Here is a 6000-nt window from a genome sequence, read left to right as displayed (position 1 = left end):
CCACTCCCCCTCCCAAGCCCCTGACAACTGCCCTTCTACTTTCTTTCCCTCCATCACTTCCTTTGTGTACAGGGGATTGAACCCAGGTAGAGCTAGGCAAGTGCTCTATCATTGAGCCACATCCCGAGACCTTTTTATTTTTTTATTTTGAGAAAGGGTCTCTCTAAGTTGGCCAGGCTGGCCTTGAACTTGTGATTCCCCTGCCTCAGCTTCCCAAGTAGCTGGACTTACAGGTGTGAACCTTCCTACTTTCCATCTCTGAATTTGACAACTCAGTGTACTTCACAGAAGTGGAATCATACAGTATTTATCCTTTTGTGTCTGGTTTATTAGCATAATATCCTCGAGGTTCATCCATGTGGTAGCATATGTTAGTATTTTCCTTCTTTTTAAGGTAGAATAATATTCCATTGTGTATATATACCATATTTTGTATATTCAACCTTCTGCTAAAGGATTCTTGAGCTACGTGATGTACAGTGTAAAATTTTATTTTATTTCTTACCATGTCTCTATTAATGCATTTATTCTCTTGGGCTTAACTTTTAGAAGTCCAATCTGATGACTCACAAATCTATAAGATGATATAAGAGTAAGGGCTATAGGGGTTAAAATGTGAAAGATGGAGGGAGACTTGAGCAGGAGAGCAGCATCATTCTAAGGAATGAGGCTGTGGGAAGTGTTTAAGTATGTGCAAAGAGAGGGACCTCCCTACCATGGGTAAAAGAAACTGTGCAAACAAAAAATGGAGTTCTGGGTATTTAATGGGAGCAGAGACCATTTAAATTGGACCTACTTGTATTGAGCATGTTGAATGGGGGAGTGAGGTTGAAAAAAATTTAAAGCATGACCTGAAAAAAAGTGCAGTGTGGTCAGGTAAGTCTAGAGAATGGGATTAAAAAGGATTCTTAGCTAGATTGTCTCTGTCTTTAATATAGGAGTATTTTTAAATGCCCCTCCAAGAGGAAAATGTTGTCCATAGCTTTCCTTTAAGCTTATAATGACCACAGTGCTCTTGTATTTTAGAGCACAGAAATTAGGGTCCTCAGAATAGTTTTGGGAGATGGCAGGGCTAAGCTAAGCTTCTTGGGGGCAGGGACTACACCATGACACACCATCTTGAATGTTCCTGGACACATCATGGGAGGAAAGCTGGAGTAAGAGGTAATGGCCAAAGGCATTAGTCCATAGAAGATGTTAAAACCTCCTTGAGGCACTAAAAAATCACAGCAGACCTAATTGTCCTCTGACCCTACCCTTGGATGAGTAAGACTATCTCCTTCTGTAATTTGTGCTCAGGTTATCTGTAGGGCTTTATTTTTTCTTAAGCAGGGTTGAATCTCTGAGGTAGGAGTTTAATTGCTTAGGGCACTAGAGGAGAGTCTAAATGTTATTGTCAGCCACCAAGATCAGAGAATAAACATTTAAAAAATATTGAGTTAACCTTCATGGAATTTTGATGGACTCCATTTGGCTTGACATATATTTGTTGAATCTGTTAATGAATTATTAAAAAATAGGAAGACTTTGTAAACTCGTAAGCAACTGAGCAATATGTAAAAATCAACATTCAGGAGAGAGAAAACAGGTTCATTGACATCTTAGTGGGGAGAAAAGAATTGTAACTTTGTCTAAGAAAAGAGGAAAAAGGTACTTAATAATTAAAAAAAAAACTAAACAAGTATTGAGCTCTTGTTAAGATATGTATGCCAAAGTTTAGTGGGAAATGCCTGTAATTTATTTTGAAATGCATAAAAAGAATTGCCGCAGTCCGGCTGCAGCAGAATAATCAGAGGGGGTGACGAACGACTTGTGTACGTTGATACAGCAGGAGTGGGAGCCGTTTATTGCAGGACAGGAGCAGTATTTATACATTCCACAGAGCTTATCTAATTAGCATAAACTAGATACATCAGTCAACCAATAAGGAATCTCCACACTTAATGGCTCGCTTTTGTTACTTCTCAAACCACTCCCTCTGGCATTTGCCAGGCACCATCCAGACTTGTTTACGAACTCTAACATTCCCCTGGCAAAATGCCAGGTGTTATTTTGACTTATTTACAGACTGTAACAAAGAATGCCTTAAAAACATCAAAAAAATATGAATCAATAAATGGATAAAAGGATGGATGATATATGATAAGTTAACGGCAGTCAGGTGTTACTGGTAGAATCTAGGCAGTGGGTATAAAATTCTTTCAAACTCACTGATTGAAAATTTTCATGATAAAATGTTGGGGAAACAGGAAAATGGAGGTCTGGAAGATTTTGATGGAAAGGCAATGATATTTAAGAGAAACAATGTTTGTAGTAGAAAGAACATGGGCCAGGGAGTCAACAAATCTGAATTCTGGTTCTGGATTAGCTACCTGTGAGCTAAAGAGGTTGTAAGTAAATGCTCAGTGGTGGTGGTAGAATCTGAGCCCAGGTACCCTGGCCCTGGAGCTTTGCTGTCTGTCCACCTTGCTGTGGCTCCTGGCTTAGCATCTGGTACATGCAGCTGATCAAGTGGTAACTGTTGTTATTAGTGTACATCAGCTACTGAGAATAAAGGACAAGTTCCATATTTTAATGCTTGAGCTGGAATATTTAGATGACACCACTGCCAGAGTCATACATAGGCAAGCTAGAAAGCGAAACTACTTGTGAGAAACAGATGGTTTGTTTAATTTTAGATAAGTGGAACTAGAGAGTTTGGTATGAATTCATATATTTCATGTATATTTCTATGTTTTAGTGAAGCATTTGAGAACTTTCCTCACAGAGTTTATATTCTAGAAGGGTTTGGAGAATTATCTTTCCAAAGATATTCATATTTCAAACAGAGCATCTCTCCAGAGGTAGAAATGCAGGCATTCATCAGCCAGGGAAGAAGAAGGGGTTGTTTCCACAGCAGACTTTTCTGATGTCCCTGAAGTCATGCCATTTGGACAGTAATTTCCTGTTTTCTGTCAAACTCATCTGTGTACTGATTTCCTCTGCAGTTCTTTTTTACTTCCATCTGGAGTGGTGAGACAGCTTATAGAAGCCATTAATGATTAAGTTTCAAAATAGATGCTCAGGCTTCTCAAATGGGCCTGAATGAATAATAATGGTATGTTCAGGACAGGGGAGACCAAGATGAAATCCACCAAATTATATGCAAAATAGGGCATGTGAAGCCCTGCTTTCTGGTCTCACACATGAATCATGTAATTCAGCAAGTTTGTGACTTTAGTACCCTTCTAGGGTGTGTATTTCTCAGTGATTACGCACTCATTCTAACAGAGTAGGTCAGTCAGTAAAAGTATTTTAAACCAGATTCTTCTTTGCTTCTGAGTCATTTTCTGGTAGGGGGAAAGGTTCTAGGGAGAAACATTAACGCTTTCCCATCATAAGGACTAAAGTGTAAGAGGGGTAGCTCTCTAAGTAATCTCTGGGACTTTCATGAATTCTTTACTTGATGTTTTAGATAATGAGGTACATATTTAGTTAGACGGTGAGATGGAATTTGAGAAGAATGTACTATAAGAAGGAAAATAATACCTATTTGGCTCAACCCTGAGGAGTTGTTTTAAAAACATATAGATGGCTAAGAGATTTGCAAATATTACCATTAGTTTTCTAAAAAGAAAAAAAAAAATACTTAGACACCACCCTTCTGTGGAAATCTGACATCTAGCCACTTCAGTCCTCTGGAAGATGGCCAGAAAATAAGCAAGGGACCTCAGAGCACATAAGAAATAACTGTTGAAAAACTCTAGTACTGACTTTTACCACCACAGAAGAGTGTCATTTGTCATTTAAACATATGTGTCTGGAAACCTTAAATAATTTTTGTAGTGTATGTGTGGTCCTTCATTCCCAGCAGATAGTAAATAGCAATCTAGAAAGTGGGTGGAAGCCGGGCATGGCGCACACCTGTAATCCCAGTGGCTTGGGAGGCTAAAGCAGGAGGATCATGAGTTCAAAACCAGCCTCAGCAAAAGCGAGGTGCTAGGCAACTCAGTGAGACTCTGTCTCTAAATAAAATACAAAATAGGGCTGGAGATGTGACTCAGTGGTTGAGCGCCCCTGAATTTAATTCCCGGTAACCTCCCCACCCCGCAAAAAAAGGTGGGTGGAAATATTGATGGAGAAGATTGAGAGCAGGGTATAGGCTGAGGTGGAGAGAGAAAGTTTTACTGCACTGGGATTATTATTACAATACAATACAGTAATGTATGGCCTTAAGGAACTTGCATCCATCAACCAAAGAGAAAGTCATGTTCAGTTTCTTCCATGGAAAAGGTCAGGGGGTATTTAATGTGTCTATTTTTAAACATGGTCAGAATTAACCAAGTTTGGAGATGTTGAAATGGGAAGTTCTATGGTGTTTATATACTTGAAACAACTTATTCTCTGGTGATCAGTGACACAGACTTGAGCTTTTGGGTAATGAAATGCTTTGTGTTAATTGCTAATGTAACCAGCCCAGTTGTAGATGCTGTCACATGATTAGCAGACTGGTGAAGGCTTTGGAAACAGATTTGTTCTCATTCTGCCTCTGACTTGTTATATGATGTTGGACAGATCACATCACCTTGTGAGCCTATGTCCTCACCTGTCAGATGGGGGCTAATAATATATGATAGGGTTTGAGGACTCTGTGAGGGAAGGATGCATGGCATATAGTCAATACTTGGTAAGCATTAGGCACTGTTATAATTATTTTATCATTATACTCATTCTTTTTTTAAATTTATTTTTATTTTTGGTACCGGGGATTGATCCCAGGGGTACTTAACCTCTGAGCCACATCCCCAGCCCTTTTTATATTTTATTTAGAGACAGGGTTTTGCTGACTTGCTTAGGCCCTCATTAAGTTGTTAAGGCTGGCTTTGAACTTGTGATCCTCCTGCCTCGGCCTCCTGAGCCACTGGGATTACAGTCCTATGCCACTGCACCTAGCTATACTCATCTTCTTAATGATTATTATGAAAGTATTATTATCTCCATTTCTCAGGACAAGGAAGTTGAAGCCCAGAGAGTTTAAGTGACATGTCTGGAGTGAAATGGCTAATAAATAATGGAGCTGGGTTTGGAGTCTTGGTCTCTTTGACAGTAGAACCCTTTGCTTTGCACTCACATTATGCTGTGTTCTCAGCATATAATTATAGTTTGATTTTTTTAAACTTAAAGTAAATCTGGGATCTGGGTGTATAGCTCAGGGGTAGAACGCTTGCCTAGCATGCACAAAACCCTGTGTTCCATCCCCAGCCCCACAAAAAAAAAAAAAAAGAAAGGAAATAAAATATGTGGTAACAATAGACTATTATTCGGCCATAAAGAGAAATTAAATTATGGCATTTACTGATAAATGGATGGAACTAGAGACTATCATGCTGAGTGAAATAAGCCAGTCCCCCAAACCCAAAGACTAAATGTTTTCTCTGATATGCCCATGATAACTCACAATAAGTGGGGCGGGTAGGGAAGAATAGAAGTACTTTGGTGTTAGAGTCTGTAAACAAGTCAAAATAACACCTGGCATTTTGCCAGGGGAATGTTAGAGTTCATAAACAAGTCTGGATGGTGCCTGGCAAAATGCCAGAGGGAGTGGTTTGAGAAGTAACAAAAGCGAACCATTAAGTGTGGAGATTCCTTATTGGTTGACTGATGTATCTAGTTTATGCTAATTAGATAAGCTGTGTGGAATGTATAAATACTGCTCCTGTCCTGCAATAAACGGCTCCTACTCCTGCTGTATCAACGTACACAAGTTATTCGTCACCCCCCGGTTATTTTGCTGCAGCCGGACTGCGGCACTTTGGATTAGACAAAGGGGAATGAAGGGAAGGGAGGGGGAATGAGAATAGGAAAGATAGTAGAATCAATTACTTTCCTATATTCATATATGAATACATGACCAATGTAGTTCCACATCATGTGCAACCAGAAGGATGGGATTTTGTACTCCAAGTATGTATAATATGTCAAAATACATTCTACAGTTATGTATAACTAAAAAGAACAAAT

The sequence above is a fragment of the Marmota marmota genome, unplaced genomic scaffold (genome assembly GCF_001458135.2).
Source record: "Marmota marmota marmota unplaced genomic scaffold, marMar, whole genome shotgun sequence".
Lineage (NCBI taxonomy): Eukaryota > Metazoa > Chordata > Mammalia > Rodentia > Sciuridae > Marmota > Marmota marmota.
The sequence above is the reverse complement of the archived record's forward strand: the minus strand, read 5'-3'. Positions refer to the sequence as shown.